Source organism: Heloderma suspectum, chromosome 4 (assembly GCF_057233095.1).
Source record: "Heloderma suspectum isolate Gila_16-S chromosome 4, 16-S_ref, whole genome shotgun sequence".
NCBI classification, from domain to species: Eukaryota; Metazoa; Chordata; class Lepidosauria; order Squamata; family Helodermatidae; genus Heloderma; species Heloderma suspectum.
Genome location: NC_139461.1, coordinates 265,716,979 through 265,735,899, shown reverse-complemented (window position 1 = coordinate 265,735,899; position 18,921 = coordinate 265,716,979). Strand labels below are relative to the sequence as shown.

Sequence of the window (18,921 nt, the reverse complement as noted above, 5' to 3'; positions counted from 1 at the left end):
AGTAAGCTTGTTCCACAGGTTACAGGAGGTGTTTTTCCTCATATTCTCACCTAACCCACTTCATCTTGGGGTAAAAACAATGTCACATACTGCCTGGATGGGGTTTTTTGAGTGCCTTATAGAGCCCTAAGGTTCTTTCTGGATAGATAGTCAAACTCTTGGTTGCCTTTTAATTAATTCATACATTTACAGTCTTTTAAAGCCAGTATTTAGGCTACACCTTCACAAAGCAGTGTACAAACAGTGTACTGTGGCTATTATGGTCAGACATAATAGCCACAGTAGCAAGCATGCAGAATAGTTTGTGAAGCTGCTTTGAACATGCAAGCGAATTATGAATTCAGTTGAAGGCAGCTTTAAACAGAAAGGTTTTTACTGCTCACCTAAAGATCTGCATAGAAGGGGCTAGACACACATCAGTAGGAAGGGAATACTACAGTGTTGGGACCACCACCAAGAAGGCCCTATCTCTAGTGTATGCCAACTTAACAAATCTTAATGGCAGGCACTTGAGAAGGACCTCTGACATAGATCTTAGGGTACAGGCAGGATTATATGGATGAAGGTGATCCTTCAGATATCCTGGTCATAAGCCATTTAGGGCATTAACAGTGAAGACCAGCATATTGAATTTGGACTGGAAGTTTACTGGTAGCTAGTGCAATTGGTGCAAAATTGCAGGCATGTTTTCTGACCCCTTACCTGTAAATTCTAGTCCTCTGAGATGGCATGGGGGGTAGACGCTGCACCCTACTTAACTGAAGCTGTGCAGATCAACTCTGAGATATGAAAAATTAGGAAGTTTCAACTTCCAAGGATGTCCTTCTGTTTGCTTCAATATTTCCTCCTGAATTTTGTTCCAGAGATATATCATTTTTAGTAAGTTTAGTAAGGTTGAGAGGCTGTAACTTTTTGAACTTGATGTGGGTAACTCTGCCTTCGTATTCCAGTAAGTTGATCCTGCCTATAGCTAAGAGGAGGTACTTTTCAGATGTGCGTGTTGTCACTTCAGACTAGAGTATGGAATTTACATGTTAAAAAAAATCTCTTTGGCTTATCCTTTCTTCAACTCCATGTCTCCACTAACCATTGACTTCTAAGGTTCCTTCTTTCCAAGCCACTGCTCACATGTTTCACATCATTAACCACCCTAGCACTTCCATTTCCCTCCCTCCTTAGCATACAACCCATCCTCATCTTAAGCCCCCTGAAGTTCCATCAGAATGAATCTCCTCCTTGATTAGTCCTTTTTGCCTCAATTTCACTGTCATCTCTGTCCTTTATTCTCAAGCATCCTTCTCTAATTACACTTCCTTCAATCCTTCTTTCAAACTTCAATCTGTTGCTTACTCTGCACTCTTCTTTCACCTTGCTTGCCTCTGGGCTCCCTGTCAGTTTACCTATGACCCAAGTCCTCTTTCCTGTCTTCAGCCTGCCCCAGTCTGAGGTTTTAAAATCTACTCAGACTGACAACTTTCCCTCCCCTCTGAGAAGCTGTACTGCAGTTATCTTTGCTTTCCTTTTTAGTTTCTGGAACGTTAAATGCCAGCATATTAGTGTCACCAGTTGGTGTCAAATGTGCTTCAGTATCACAAGTGAAATACAACAGATAATAATGTTTTAAAAGATCAAATGGTTGCCAATGAGCTGATTTAGCCATAATCTTCCCAGCTTTATAAACCTTGATATATGAAGCCAGGAAGAAACATTGCGTGCACACTCTCCTCTCTCTCACTTTGCCTCCACTTGTGTGCTGGCTTTTGTGCAGAGATCCTGGTTTTGTTTAGACCAGAGTCCCCCATTATGTCCCAAATAGGGATCTCTGGTCTAAACAAAGTAGGATCCCTGTGCTGCAGCTGGTGCACAAAACGAGGAGGGAGGGGAGCAGCATGCAAGCGTTCTGCTTATTCCTGGCTCCATAAACCATGGTTTACGAACATTACTCATGGCCCATAATATCTGTCTTGAGTCCAGGTATTAAAAGCATGGTTAATACATCATTTGGTCCATTCAGAAATTTATTTAAGTGAGCAGTAACCCTCTATTCTTATCAGTCCTCAAGAAAAATGTGTGTTAACAAATACATTTTGACTGAGAATGCTGATCTGTGTTAGTAACACAGTGTACTTTCCTAATATAGACAGGGCCCTCACTGCTGCTTCTTCCCAGCAGCTCATTTCAGAGTTCTCATCTGCATGTTATGTATTTGAAAATGGCATACTGTTGAGATTCTCCCCAGTGTTTCTGGCATGGAGCATCATTGTGCTTCATATTTGTTTTTTACACTCTAAACTTTTTTTCAGTCTGTGCAGACTCCCTCAGATTCTTTGTAGCAAGAGTAGGCTACAGTAGCAGTATACTCATTTTGCTCACCTGACCTTAGTGACCCATTTCCCTTGCATGATCAAGGTATTTTTTCCCCCTCTGAGGAAATGTGCATGCCTGAATCCACTATAGTGGTTCTGGTGACTTGCAGATAGTACAGGGTTCTTCCTGCGATAATCTGGGCACAGCTCCATGTGAACAGACCACTGTTGTACATCATCTGTTCCCTTAGTGTGGGTAACAGAAGATTCCAATCTGGTCTGTCAATACAGTGGCCAAATCATTTTTTAATCCAGATTCATCATCTGTCACTAGAATTGAAAACTAAAAATACTATGAGAAGTGCTGTTAAATAATGAGAGGAACTATGCTGTATTCAAACAGCTAAATGGCCTCATAGCCCCCCAGATGACCTGATGGCACCTAGTGTAGCTCAGGTTCTGGAGATAAGCAAATTGAAGCCTGGCCAGTGCTGGGACATAGATTATTTTAGAACTCCAAATTCTCTGTTCTGAACTCCTGGAGGAAGGTTGGTATATAAATAAAAAGAAATGTGAAGGGTTGAAGGACTCTTTGAGGAGCCAGTACCTTGCATATTTGAATGTCATTGCACCCTCTTTTATGCATGATCAGTTCCCAAAAGCTGAAAATATGTCTTCTATACCTCTCTGTGATGCAAACATTTGAGTTCCATTTTATAGAATGCTGCAGGTGTGTGTTCGGAACATCTGATACTTTAATACTATCTGATTTATAAATACCACATGGCTTTCTTGATTCTGTGTGCTTTTGTCTTCTTGAGCTGGCTTGCGCTCCCTTGACACAATCTCCATATTCTTAGGAGTGCTTTCCCCATTTTATCTTGAAGAGGTACATTTATACTTTATATCTTTTTCCAAAAAAAGATGCTTATTGTTGGTTCAGTTACTGAAAAACATGTCTCTCACTCTGTGAAATATACTTGTTGCCCTCCAGTGTAAATATTAAAGTATGTTTAGACATAGAAAAGGCACAGCTGTGCATGCCTAAGTAATATGGCTAATGATCCTGAAGCTAGCATAGCTGCCCATTCTTCAACTCACTTGGTTGTCTAATGTGCAGGGTGCTGCATGAAGTACTTTGTAAAGTTGCAAACCAGTCCTGTTACTTGCTGCTTACCGATACAGCAACCTTTCGGGATGCGTTATTGAAAATGGCTTTATAAGCTGAATGCATGTTGCCCATTAACTGCTCTTATGATACCTGGGTTTGAGAGGGTGTGTTAGGAATTGTTGGCATTCAATCCTGCTGATCGATGGAAATCTAATAGTTGAACTGCATCAGCAGAATTGGACTGGAAACAGAAGTGCTACCTGGTATGTAATTGAAGAACTGTGAATATTAAGTATGTATGCGATAGTGGTGGGAGTTGATCTGGTATTTCTAGCTGTTACAGGAGCACAATCTGCAATCATGAGGCCAATACCAGTATCTTGCTAAACTATGCCTTTTGCTAGGAGCTCTAGGGAATATAAACAGTGCAGTTCCTTTGCTGAACATTGTGTTTAGAAGCCATGTAGGCCGTTACTCTTACTGTAGCATATAGCCCCCTCTGAGGGAATTGTTGTGTCCTTGAGTTGTGTTAAAATGTATGTTGTAGTGCCCTTTGCATTTTGGGAAAGTTGGTAGTGATAATGCTTAAAAACGGTCTCCCACTGTGTCTGGATCCCAAAGTGGATCAGCATGAGAAACCTCCTCTTTCCCAATGTCTTTACCTGACTCTTTGCAGGCCAAGCCCACCCAGCTCCCTTCAAACAATGGGACATAACCTTTGAAATTCTGTTGGCTAGGCCAGATATTACATTAGTTTCGCTTGCTTAGTATCTCTGTGTAAGCTTTGCTTTATGGGAAAGAAGGTGAAAGATGTAGAGACAAAGACCTTTTTACCCAGTTAATCCTGGCTTTGAAAAGCAAGGTGCAGGGAAGGAATTGGCATTCTGGAGGAGTAATTGTGAGCGGAAGGGAAGGGAAGACAGCAGCCAAGAATAGGAGCCAGCAGAGGTTTGGAAGACGGGCTTTGGGATCAGGGTGGCAGTGCAGGGGCAGTGGGTAAGCATCGACATCGGGCTGAGAATAGGGAGAGCTGACAGAGACAGAAGGAGACGCCCCTAGCACAAAGTGGACCAGTTGGAGACAGGTCGCTGATGTAGCAGCCCGAGGGATGGCAGGATATGGTTTCCACCGCAAAGGAAGCTGGGATACCTGCCTGGGCAGGAGGACTACATGGGGGGGGCAAGGGGAGGGGAGATAAACAAGCTATGCAGTGTTGTTTGCCTGAATGTCTGTTGGGAGCATGGTTGTTCGTTTGCATAATCATCAACCCAGCATAGCTTGCGACCCATCATGGGTTAGTGTGAAGTGGGAACACACCCAAACTGTTGATTCAGGCAAGGAAAATGGTGGATCCTATGAGTGGTTTTTGCATCTGAGACAAGAAAAAAAGGCAGAGGACATTTGACCTATAGAATAGATGCTATTCCTGAGAAGACGGATTCTGAGGACAGTCTGTAATCTTGAACTTAAATATAAATGTGTATAAGAATTGTGCAACTACTTAAAAAAAAAAAACAGGTCTCAAAGGAGAAGAAGTAGGCTTTTATTGTACAATCACCCTGCCTTGTTCACAAAATTTTACAGGAATTCCAGATGTCATTGTCTTCAAATGTGTAGCCTTCCAATGTTTTCCTACTATTGCTTCTGTCTTTTTCTTACCAGAAAAAAAATCTCTTAATGGGGAAAAGACAGAACAGTTGCTCAATGTCTTTTTATTGGTAACTCTAGGAGCCCTCCATCTGGAAACACCCCATATCAAAAACCTGTAAGATGTGGAGCTCTAGTGACCCCTGCAGACATAAAACAATTGAACTTAATTCTGTTAAGATAGGAGATAGCCTAGCTACAGTTATCCATGCTGTAGTAACCTCTCATCTGGATTACTGCAATGCGTTACACATGGGGCTGCCTTTGAAAATGGACTGGAAGCTTCAGCTGGTCCAAAATAGGACAGGAGATTGTTAACAGGGACTGGCCAATGTAATTATGTTATGCCAATACTTTTCCATCTGCACTGACTGCCAGTCCATGTCTGGGCCCGATTCAAAGTGCTGGTATTAACATTCAGAGCAATAAATGGCTTGGGGCCAGGTTACCTGATGGATTGTCTCATCTGGCTTATACCTGCCTAGACCCTAAGATCATCCTCAGTGGCCTTTCTCTGGGAGCTCCCACCAAAGGAAGTAAGGTGGGTGGCTACTAAGAAGAGGGCCTTCTCTGTTGTGGCACCCTGATTGTTGAATGAGCTTCCCAGAGAGGCTTGCCTGGAGTCTATGTTGTGCTCTTTTTGGTGTCAGGTGGAGACCTTCTTATTTTCCTAGGCTTTTTATCTTTCAAATTTTGTTGTTTTAAATCTGTTCCTGTGTTTTAAATCTTTGCACTGTTGCTAGGTTTTATTTTGTTATAACTTTTATTTTATATTGTATTTTATGTTGTATTTTATGGTTTTAATTGTTGTGAACTGCTCAGAGAGCTTTGGCTATTGGGTGGTATAGATATGGGTGGTATAAATAAAATAAACTTTAGAAGTTCATTAATTTACTTCTTCAAATATTAGCCATAAGAAGGTGTTAAATCCAAGGTTTGGTTTTGGCTGGAAAACATAGCGTATGTTATGTTCCAGTAAAAAGTAGAGAAATTATTCTGTGGTAATTTCTTCTGAATTTATCTGAAGGACCTTCCTTGGGATAAGCATACTTGTTTATTTGGTAACTATAATGTCTTGATCAAGATTGACTTCTTAAACTGAATATGTGCTTCTCAATAGGACTTGGGGTAATAAGTAAGATTGGAAGCAATACTCTAGGTCTTGAACCAGCAAGGGGAATAAATTAGGCCTTCAAGCCTCCTCTCATCAATCTGAAGTTCAGGATGGCCCAGCTGCATATGATAAAGAAGCAGGCTAGATGCTCCTTCCTGGTTATAGAAGCCCAAGCCAACCAGCAAATTGTCAAAAAAGGCTACCTTCCTAAAAAGAGCTCACTTGCCTCCACATCTTTGCTGAAGCAATGCCTCTGCTATTCAGCTCTGAGATTCGTGTCCCCCATGACTCTGAACAGGCCTATTTTCTAACTTTATTTTTGCAATTGGCTACTTCATCTGGAAAGCTTCCCATTTGGGTTATTGCACTGCATTGTAGGAGGAGCTGCCTTTGGGGCCTATCCAGAAGTCTCACCTGGTCCAAAACAGGGTGGCTAAATAGTTAATGGGGACTGGCTGATGTGATCACATTGTGCTAGTGTGTTGCCATTTGCACTGGCTGCTGGTCCATTTCTGGGCCCAATTCAAAGCCTTAACAGCTTGGGGCTGGGTTGTCTGGGGGGAGCATGTCCTCCTATATTTACTTCCCTGGACCCTGGAGTTGTCTGAGATCCTCCTCTGGGTGCCTCTGCTAAATGAGGCTATTGTGGGGAGAGCCTTTTCAGTAGAGGTGCCCTATCTCTGGGATGCTTTCCCCAGAGATGCTCACTTAATTCCTGCAGTATGATATTTTCGGCACCAGGTGAAGATCTTTTTATTTTCCTCAGCACTTGGGAACTAATTTAGTACTTATAGACCTCTGCACTGTTTTATCCTTGCTGCTGGCTTTACTTTTGATTTTATTATTTCTTAGAATCATAGAATAGTAGGGTTGGAAGGGGTCTACAAGACCATCGAGTCCAACCCCCTGCTCAATGCAGGAATCCAAATTAGAGCATCCCCGACAGATGGCTGTCCAGCCTCATCTTGAATGCCTTCAGTGTGGGAGAGCCCACTACCTCCCTAGGTCATTGGTTCCATTGTCGTATTGCTCTAACAGGCCAGGAAGTTTTTCCTGATGTTCAGCCAGAATCTGGCTTCCTGTAACTTGAGCCCATTATTCCGTTCCTGCATTCTGGGATGATCGAGAAGAGATGCTGGCCTTCCTCTCTGTGACAACCTTTCAAGTACTTGAAGAGCGCTATCATATCTCCCCTCAGTCTTCTCTTCTCAAGGCTAAACATGCCCATTTCTTTCAGTCTCTCCTCATAAGGCTTTGTTTCCAGTCCCCTGATTTATTTATTACATTTCTATACTGCCTAATAGCTGAAGCTCTCTGGACGGTTCACAACAATTAAATAATAAACATAATGGATAGATTTATCTGACTACTTACAAGGAAGCTACTGATCCATCCATTTGCACCTAAATTAATTGTTTTCATTAAAGAGAGTCCATTAGGGAGGTTTAACGGCTTAAAAAATATAAATTATACACTAGACAGTTTAATTATGTGCTGTGTTCTTATCCGTGCTGTTTATTTTATCTTGGTTTTGTCATGTGCTCTCTTATTATCATTGTTTTATTATCTTGTATTTTATGTTTTTAATTTATCTGTGCACCACTCAGAGAACATCAATTATTGGGTGATCTAAAAAATATAAGAAGAAATGAAAGCATCCTCTGGTGGTAAGAGCTTTACAATGGATGCTCTTGTGCATCTTCTTGTAGGCTGTATGTATCACACTCTGAAGAAAGCAAATGTTGTGTACGTGAGTCTTCATAGCAAACTGGTTAAGCACAGATGTGCAGCTGTGACACCTTGTGAATTATCTGAGTGAGGAATGTTTCTCTATCCAGAAGAGCATTTCATATGTTGATTTTTTACTGCTTCATACAATGCTCTTACTATATCAACATACCATGTCTAGATCAGGTACTAATGTCTGTGAGTTAAAAATGGTAAGTGAGGGATAGCAGCGTTGCTTTGGTTACAGCAAAGACAAAAAGGAATCTTGTACCTTAATGAGTAATAGATACATTATGGTGCAAGATTCGTAGACTAGAGCCCCCTTTATCAAAATGCTGAAGGGGGCTTTAGTCTATGAATCAGCAAATAAATCAGTTAGCAAATAGATCAGTTATAGAAAAAATGTAAACAACAGGGCCAAAGGCCATGACATATATACTGTTTCAGTGCATATACCTTAGTTTGTTAATCCATGTTTGTGCTCAAGCATGTTAAAAATATAAACTACATTTAGGAATGTAGCAGCTAAATCAGTTTGTGTTGCTAGGAGGCAAACAGCAAAATCTGTTATGTCGCTATCTGAAGAGAATAAACACTTTACACAGGCTAAAAAAATCTAACATATGTGGTGGGGGGAGATTCTTTTTGTAGCCATGGAAGCCATTTCCTTTATATGGAAGGACCTTTTGGCTCTTTCAGATTGGAAATCCTACTTTTCTTTTTGCTAATCCATGCACATGCTTGGATCTAATGGATTCAAAGGAGCCACATGATTTCTAGGAGTGTGAATACTGTTTTTGAAATGGACCCCGATTGCCTAAAGTGGTAACTATAAGCCATCAAAGCCTTATTCTCCCCCCCCCTTTTTTTTTTTTTTGCTGAGAAGCATATCATGCTACCTAGAACAGAATTCATTTTTGTAAACTTTTTCTTTTCAGTTTACCTTGGAACACATTCCCTGTAACTTGCAGATCAGTTTCCACAATCTCTAGGAAAGTAGGAATACCTTTATAGTAATAGAGAAGGGTGTGTCTGTGTGTGTGTGTGAGAGAGAGAGAGAGAGAGAGAGAGAGAAGCCTAAAGCCAGTATTGGGTAGTTAAATGTACTTACTTTAATAGTGTATATGGGTAGATAAATGTAGTCTGATCCTTTCATTTGGGTCATGCCTTTTCATGTCTAGGCTAGCCACATCCTGCTATGTGTTTGCTGCTGGCTACATGTGACCTGAAAATTTTCAGCTTCCTCAGTGCTGACTCTTCTAGTACCCACTGCCCCTTTCTTGGTTGAAATGTTATTCATTTATTAAATTTTTATCCTGCCTTTCCACTAAAAATAGTGCTCATCAACTAACAATAAAAATACAGATAAAATACAAAATGATAATTGAATCCCTATTCCCTGATCTGCCTTTTGACTGACCTCTGTCATATGGATTAAGCTTCACTTTGTTTGCCCTCATTCAGTCCATTACTAACAGACACTGATTTAGAACTTGAACAGCTTCCTTGAATTTACATGAAAAGGAGAGATAGAGCCAGGTGTCACCAGCATACTGGTAGCATTGAACCCTAAAACTCAGAACGACTGCTCCAAATCATTTCATGTATATGTTAAATAGCATGGGGGATATGTATATGTGAAATAGCATGGAACCCTGAAGGACACTCATAGACTAATTGCCACAGCATCGAGCAGGAGTCCTCCAGTGCTGCCTTCTGAAATTGCACCCCAAGAAGCACTGGAGTCACTATAAAATGGTGCCTTCAGGTCTCAGCCCAGCCAGGCGGTCTAGAAGCATACTATGGTTGATGGTATCAAAAGCTGCTGAGAGCTCAAGCAGAACCAACAGGGCCAAACTCCCCCTGTCTAGGTCCTGGCATAGATTGTCTACTAAGGCAAACAAAGTAGCCTCTGCTCCATAAGCAGGCTTCTGTCCCATAACCAGGCCAGAACTTAAAATATGGGAAAGTATACATGGTGTGTGAAAAGTGGATAGGGAGATATTTTGCTCCCCTTTTCATAATATTAGAACCTGGGGTCATCCAATGAAACTAAATAGTGTGAGATTCAGGGCAGACAAAAGAAAGTACTTCTTCACACAGTGCATAGTTAAACTACAAAATATGCTACCATAAGATGTAATGATGCCCACTGATTTGGATGGCTTTAAAAGGGAGTTAGACAAACTCATGGAGGATAAAGTTATCAATGGCTACTAATCATGATGGCTATATAATGCCTTCTGTATGGAAGCAGTATGCCTCTTTGTATCAGTTGTTGGGGAACATGAGCAGGAGGGTGATATTGTACTCATGTCCTACTTGTGGGCTTCCCACAGACAGCAGGTTGGCCACTGTGTGAACAGAATACTGGACTAGATAGGCCTTTGGTCTGATCCAGTACAGTTCTCGTCTTGTTCTTAAACAGGGTTGGGAAACATGTGGCCCATGGGCCACATGCATGACATCTGCCATTTTTGCAGTCCCCACCACCATTGAATTTTCCACAGCAGCAGCAACACACACACATTTTTCCTTTAAAACAAGGTGTGTGGGGAGTGTGCACCTTGTTGGGAAGCACAACAGTGGACCTGAGAGGCTTCTGGGAGTGCATTTTTGCTTCCCAACAAAGTATGCGCTCCCCACATGCCTTATTTCAAAGCTAAATTGCTGCTTTTTTTCTGGCATGGCACCACCGAATTTCTGTGGCAAAATCGGCAGTCTGATGGTGGCAATTGCAGTGGTAGTGTGGAGGGGTGCGGACCACCTCTATTCTCAAGGCTAGTATTTTTTTAATCAAAAGTAGTAATAACCGTCACTAATGGCTCTCAAACTTCATCTTTCTGCTAGTTAAGCTGAGATTTCTCACTTCTAAAAAAAATTAGTCATTCTGTTTCAAAGACCTGATGGTTTTCAGGCAGCCAAGTATTCTGTTTAACAGAATACTAAAAGTAATAAATGTGATTCGGTGTGACAGTTTGAATCTTGGTGTCTGTTTTTTTTTTTAAAAAAAATATGTAGCTCTACTGATGTGAATTGTAGGGCTCATTTCTGCAGGGATTTAGAACTCAAGGCCTTGTGACTCAGTGTTGCTTATAGGAAACATTGTTTATGTTGGACTAAGGCAAACATGAAATCCCAAAACACACTGTAGCCTTTGGGAGAGTTGGTATAAGAGGGGAACCATTTCTTTTCAGTATCTCTCTCAATTCATATTGTAATGGCTATAGATACTTTGCTCAACTGCAGGATTATTGTCTAAGAGCTTTGGTTTTGCAGTCCTAAGGCAAAGTTATGCGTGTGAATTTGCACTTCGAAGAATAAAGGTGAATTTTGGGACCTACTGTTTATCAAATTTATGCACCACATTAAGCATGCAGTGTTATATAAACTTGAAGTTATAATCCAGGTAGCAGCATTTAGAAGGTCTATAAGGAAAGCACTCCAGAGGCATGACATCAAAAGTGCAAATTCACATGAACACTGGCAAGGGTGGAGAAATAATTGTTTCATACTACCCTAAATGTTCTGTACTGTCTCCTGGTGTTTTAAAAAATATTTTATTAACTCAAATTCAAGATGCTTGCAAACATGAGGATTAGATATCTTGAAAACAAAATGCAAAATCTGAGGATCACATGGAACCTAGAACCTAGGCTTTAAGGAAATGACACTCAAACTCTTGTATTGAAATGTAGTGATGATAGTGCTGCTGTTCTCCTGCATCTACTCTGACACACAATGTGGCCATTTCTAATTGTGTTGCTGGAGGTCTCTATCCTCATGAAAAGCTATGTTTTCCCCTTGTCTTTGTTTTGCAAGCACTGTCACTGACGTTACAAGAGTATGTATTCACAGTGCATTGATGGACAAAAGATTCAGTAAAGGCTTCACAGGGTGGCCTAATACAGAGGTTCATAAAGCTCTTCCATTCTTCCTTTTGATGTGTTAGGAAGAGTAATCTAGATTTCATTCCACCCTTTTTCTGGGTACCTCAGATTGTATTTGCTCTTAGAAGGGACACATGGTTGTGGCAGTAGTGAAGAAACAATGTCAAAGTTCTTCAAGGGACGCTCAGAGTCCAAATGCTCTTCCTGAGGGAAGGGGCAAGAGGGAGCATTAAATCCCTAGTTAAAGTTCTGTTGGGTTCCTGAGTTGGCTGTGCACAGATGCTGATCCTGTATGTGTGGCTGCACAGATGGCCACTTGAAGAACACCAGTTAAACTAAGCAACCTGTTTTTCTCCCACCAACGTTTCTAGAATTCCAGACCAAGGAGTGAGTGAGTGAGTGAGTGTGTGTGTGTGTGTGTGAGAGAGAGAGAGAGAGAGAGAGAGAGAGAGAACACTTCTTTGGTAGCAAAAAATTAAAATCCCAGCTGAGTAAGCCAGCAGGGAAATCGTTAAATTGAAGATTACTTAATTAGAGTTGGTTTAAGAAACCCCAAGTGGAGTTTCTTTAAATGCAGACCCAGGAGGACTAAAACTCAGTCAGAACTCGCTTAGGAGGCAATTTCATAATTGCCTGCCAGTGTCTGAGCCTGGCCATGAAATACTAATTGGTTCTCTGATATTGCATCTAAACTGCCTTGCTACTTATTTCTTTTCTTCCCTCAAATAATCAGATATTGGAAGTAACTAGAGCCTTTTCAAAGTAGTATAAAAAGTCTTATCTCATAATTCCTGGAGTTTGGAATCTCTTGAACTGTTGGGCAAAGCGCTAACCTTCTAGTGCAGGTAAAAACACTAAAAAAAGTAACTGCATCAGTGAATGAGCAGAACTCACATAGTGTTCTGCCAGAAAGCTCAATGCCAACAAAGATGCATATAAGTAATGCCAATGCCATGACCCCCAGCCGTTGAACCTTCCAGTGTGGAGCAGAGAATTCTGATGAGGACAAAGCATAGGCTACTTCCTCAGGGGTAGAACAGTGAGTGCCTTATATAGGGCCCTCCCAGCCAGAGGACACAGCCTTGCTATTGTCCTTTGGCTAAGAGGCTGAGTCCCTGGTATAACCTCCATTTCCCCAGCCTTGCAGAAGTCTTAAACTACAAAATCAAGTGTGGTACCTTTAACAATCCAGTCAGCTCCTCCAGAAAAGTTGGAGCTGACCACACCACAGGTCTTGTCAGCCTACATAAGGCTCCACTTGGCTTTAGCACTTTGCTGAGACAACATTGTCCTAGTAGGAGAGAGTTTCAGTCAACAGGACCCACTGTTTTCTTCTTGCCTTGTTCTGACTGCCATCAGATGCTACACACTTCCCATGCAGTCATCAAGGGACCACAGAATGGGACAGCTTGATTCATATACATGAGAGCATTTATTTTATTCCCCATTTTGGGTGGGCAATAAGACTGCAATGAGCAAGTGGCTTTGAAACTAGCTCAAAGTTGGTGATGAGTATACATGAAGATACATAGGTTAATGTTAACCAAAAAGTTTTTTTCTAGCTATCATTGTAAGTGAGAAAGCTGCATCAAGAAAAACTACCGAAGAACAGCAGCAAACTGTAAACAGTGTCGAGGGCTTGGTCCCTTCCACACACACTCAAGCAATCTGACACAGGATACCCAAAACAGCGAGACTATTGTAGCAAATCCCAAGGCAAAAGCTTAGTGGTTACACTCTTCAGAAATCATGTAACTGATGGTCAGTTGCTATAGGCGCTATGTAATTCCAGAACAGTCAAGAGCTAATAACTACAACCATGACTGAGATCTTCAGAACTTGGTTTCCCTGTTGCAATCTCTATGGCTCGGAATACAGGGAAAAGGACTCAGGATTCTTGCCATAAACCTTCCCAGGCAATCCAAACAAGGGCTTCAGGGAAAGGGACTTGGGATTCCTGGCATAAACCTTCCCAGGCAATTCATACGCAGGGTTCCAGACCCTGGACAAGAAACTGGAATGATTCCTGATGTGATCCCTCCCAGGCAATCAAAAGGCTGGATTCTAGACAGGGCCTAAACAGAACCACACACAGTTTGTCCAACTCTGAATCTTTCATTGAAAACTCTGGGCTATATGGTTGAGGCCTATCAAATCAAAGAGTAAACCCAAGCAGAGTTTGACAGCCATAGCTTTTGCCTTGGTAATTCCATGCTGCATGAGTCCAGGCAGAGAAAAGTCCAAGAGTCAGGATCGGACCCAGCCTGCCAGTACACTGGGCTGATGACAAGGAAGACACACAGTCCACAGCAAATGAGGGTTCAAAGCCTATGAAAAGCATCATGGTACTTTTCATGGCAAGTCCTTAGCAATCCAGAGTTCTAATTCGAAGGAGAGTCCCTGTGCAGAGTGCCCCCAGAGGCTCAGGTAATGGTAGATCCAAATGGAAGACAAGAATGTTCCTAGCAAAGGCTGCTCGCCTTTGCATTGGCTTAAAAGGGGAAATCGTGACTGTAAGATATCTCCTCTGGATCGCTTGACAAACAAGGGCTTTTGGCCTTTCAGCGAGGGCCCTGTCCAAACAGGGCATCTCTGTTCGGCCCTCCAATGTTAATGCTTCAACCTGGGTGACCCTTCTGCACCCCTCCCCCCCCACACTTCTATCTGGTTCTCACAGAGAGCTTTCAGCCTCCCTCCTTGCCAAGGCCAAACCTACAGCTGGATGGGGAGTAGGGTGACTCCCTCCGGCTCTGCTCTGAGAACTCTGATAGAATCTGTGAATGTCAGATTCACACATAATCTGACATTCTACAGGCTGAATAGGACCAGACCCTTCCAGACTATTTATCATCAGATTCTAGCTATAAACTACAAGGCCCACTACAGTGCTAAAGCTGGGCTCTGACAAACAGTACATTTTGTGCTGGGCATTTGCCTTGGCAGATACCATTGAAATGAATGAGATGTGTGAGAGGGATCAGGTATGTTCAGCAGGTCATACTGAACATGTATAAACAGGAAAGACATGGTAAAGGAAGAGCTGAATTGGAAGAATATATTTGCATGGTCTAGATCAGGGGTAGACAACTTGTGGCTCTCCAGATGTTTTGGCCTACAACTCCCATCAGCTCTAGCCAGCATAGTCAATGGTGAGGGTTGATGGGAGTTGTGGCCCTCTAGATGTTTTGGCCTACAAGTTCCCCATCCCTGATCTAGATACCCAGGCTGACTAGAAATAATTATTTTTGTAGTGCAACAGGAACTACACTTGTCACTAGTCCTGATCCAGCATTAGCAGCTTGATTAACTACAAATACAGTGGTGGAGTTGGTAGAAATCAATGCACTCAATTTTCCTGATTGTAGCTGTGTCCCCAAATTAATGGGAACTAACTAATGAAATCAGGGTGATAAGGTGCTTCTTTATCCATTACAAATTCATTCTTCTCTACAGTTTCCCTTGCTATGCAAAACTGCACCACCACCCTGATCGCACTGCTAAAAATCCTTAGAACTTTTTTTCTTCCTTTGATGCCTTAATGAAAATTGTTCCATCTCCAAGCAAAGGGCTGGATGTGCCTGATCTCGACTGATCTCAGAGGAGCTAAGCAGGGTCAGCCCTGGTTAGTACTAGGATGGGCACAAGGTGCTTCTCATCTTATCAATTTCTCAAGGGGAGCTTTGCACTATTTTATGTTCTCAAGGGGCCACATGAACACACACATGAATGAGGACCTGTCCTTTCACATACTTAAAAACAACAACTAAGTTTAAAAACAAGAAAAACCCGCAAAACTGATTTTCCCTGAGATCACTGCAAGATCACCCAAAATTAAGAGTATACTGTTTGAAATAACAGCTCCACAGTATGGTCTCTAAAGAGATACTATGTAATGCTTTGGTTGCTTTTAGCTAAACTTGGCCTCAAAAGTTCCTTTGCAGAATGTGGTATGGAACTTTGATTATAATTATATTTATCATTATTGATTCAGTACAATTAATGTGCATGACACTTTGCACTTTACAGAGTGATGATAAAAAGATAAGTCCCTGTCATAATGAGCATACACTAAAAGTTAAGATGGGGTGGAAAGAGAAAGAAGGAGAGAAAGATGGAGGCAGACAGTGGAAAACTGCATTGAGTTCAGTTACACATACTTAGGCTTCAGTCAAGGTATGAGAACAGTAGGTCAAAGAGGGGAAGTTTGCAGTAGGTAATGTGGGAGATGACTAGAACATAAAGAAAAGGGTTTTTTTGGAGGAAGTGGAAAAGAAGAGCAGTATGTTGCAGTGTTATACCAGAGGTAGCAATATGACTTGGTGACAAATTGACTATGGCAGGAAAAGGAGAGGAAGGTATCAAAGATAAAACTATGGCCTTGTGCCTGATCAGGATGGATGGTATCTGGAGGTAAAGGGCAGAACAAAAATTGGATAATAGAGGGCAAGGTGGATTAGGGGGTGGTTCTTCAGAAAACAACAACAATGGCATTTTGTTATAGAGAAAAAGCTGGAGAAGAATGATAAGTTGATTATGTGGTGGGTAGGAGGAATGATGATAGGGGGAGATGGCAACCAGGACACAGGTGGGGCTGGGATCAAGAAGGACATATGGAAGAGTTGAACAAGGACAATAGGGTAGTCAAATTTGTTAAGCAAGAAGAGGAAAAAAGAAGGGTTGAGGGAAGGAGATACTGGGTTCAGAGTGATTAGTTTCAATGTCTTGATTTTAAGAAGGTTAATCTTCAGAGCAAGGTGTGGGAAGATTCATAGAATCATAGGGTTGGAAGGGGCCTACAAGACCATCAAGTCCAACCCCCTGCTCAGTGCAGGAAGCCTGATTCCCAGGCGGTATCCCATCCTAGTACTAACCAGGGCTGACCCTGCTTAGCTTCTCTGAGATCAGACGAGATCAGGCACATCCAGCCCTTTGCTTGGAGATGGAACAATTTTCATTAAGGCATCAAAGGAAGAGAAAAAGTTCTAAGGATTTTTAGCAGTGCAATCAGGGTGGTGTAGTAGTTTTGCATAACAAGGGAAACTATAGAGAAGAATGAATTTGTAATGGATAAAATTAGCATTAGCAAACTTTTTGTTGTTGTTCTCCAAAAGGCATTCACTGCACTAAAACACAAATGAAGATACTGAATGGATGAAATGAATCTGGGCTGTTGGTTAGAGTGGCAAATAGTTTGGAGAGTGGAGAAAATTATTGGTGTGTTGAAGGTGGAAACCACATCTAAGGAGTGGGTAGAAATGAAAAGTGGAGTGGACAAAGCTTACAAGAAAGCCATTGCATCGATGGAATACAGCTCACGGAAAGAGGAAGAGGCCTAGGTGGCGGGGTGAGGTGGGGTTGAGTGTGTGCAATATAAAAGGAGGCAGAGGATGATCAGACAGATGAAATTCTATAATAGAGAGGTCAGAAATAGAGCAGTTGTTGGTAAAGACAAGATCCTTCTTAAAGGATCATGGAGGACTCAGTCCAAAATCAGAGTACATTAGGAAGAGGAGGAGGAGGAAGTTAGGGAGAGACAATGGAAGCAGCTTTGTCAGAAATATTCTCAACATTAATATAAAAATCATCAAAGAGCAAGGCTCCTTGCTGATGTTGTCAGAGAGGAAGATGACAAGCCAAGCATCAAGGTTCAAGTTGAGAATTGGGAGAGGGGCAATGGGGTGATATAGGGCAACATCCCAGAGATGCAAAGATGAGTACAGCCCTACAGAATTAACTTTAAAGAATAAGAAGCAGTGGGATGGAGGGGACAATGGCTGGAATTTGGAATAAAAGTACAACACTCCCATTCAAAGCAAAAACAAGAATGTGCTGGGAGATAGCAATTGTACTAAAGAGGCAGAGCTCACCAGATTAATTAAGATTGGTATGTTTGACATTTTCAAAGCACGCTTAATGGGAATTGAGCTGAAGTAATGCCCAGTGCTGTGCTAATAAAGTATGTGACTCATATTTTGCTTCTAGGAAAGAAAGGGGCTCCTTTCAAATGCCTACATGGTCAGCAGCCCAGTGCCAGTGTGTTATAGTTTAGTTTTTCTTAGTGTCTTTCACTTTAAGCCTTTTAAGAAATGAAATGACAGAACTTTGAAAGAGAAGCAGTGTCCATGCAGAGGGCAAGGTCTTTTTAGAGCTATAAAATGATGCCAAATCTCAGCAACATTCCTTTTCATCTCTTGTAATGTTGCTTGTCGTCTCCCTTGCTCAACTGCCGTAACTTCTGTGCTTTGGCTGGTCATATATAGTTCCACATACTTCTGGCAAAACATTTTTCAGAATTGTTTGGGAAGCCTTTTCTGTTGGACTCAAGGGGGAGCTTTCCCTCTCGCATCAGAACATTCACCAGCTTACATATAAGGATGGGAGGTGGCTTGCTCTTCTTTTCATCTTCCAACTAAATGAATGAATACTGTAAAGAGAACACATTATGCAAATTGGTGCTTAATTTGTATGTTTTTTAAATTTTTTATGTGTATGCAAATGCACATTGTCCATGAAGGCTTATGCCATAAGCAATCTTCTTAGAATTTAAGGTGCGACAAGACTCTTTGTTTCTTTTGAATATTGTCATCTCTGAAGTATGATGTGCCTGCAGTGCTACTCTTTGTGTCTCAGTGTTTTGTCACATGTTAACTACTGGCATCCAGCTGGCAAGGCTTTCCTTCCTGTCTGTGAAGCCTGCTGACACATTGAGACATTTATGTAAATTGACACAATAAAGACACTTTTGCTTGTCTTTCAGTGCAGCTGGGGCACGCCTCCATCTCCCTCCTGTACTTGCTCCGATTCTGGGAAAGGCCTGCAGAGACAGATTCTATGTCTTGCCCTCTCTAGAACACTTTTACTATAACTGAAAGCTATATTTGAACTGTCTTTTTGGTTCAATTTCACTTCAGCCTTGATGGCTGGTAATAGAGGCCAAATTTGGCAGCCTTTCTGAAAATCCCGTTCCTAGCCTGTGTCTGCACAAGTGCAACTTCATAGCTCAAATATACCAGCATGCAACAAAAGTAATGTAATTGACACTGCATGTAAGTGGATGATAGAAATAATGTATGTATTCTGACTCAGAATGGGATATTATCGGCAAGCTTTTGTAATTACGTTCTG

General features: G+C 41.7%; 1 protein-coding gene across 2 annotated transcripts in view; it reads left to right on the top strand.

Annotated features, from left to right (window-relative positions):
- Positions 1–18,921, top strand: part of PPFIA4 (PPFI scaffold protein A4) — a 167,555-nt gene that overhangs the window by 37,090 nt on the left and 111,544 nt on the right. The window lies entirely within an intron of this gene.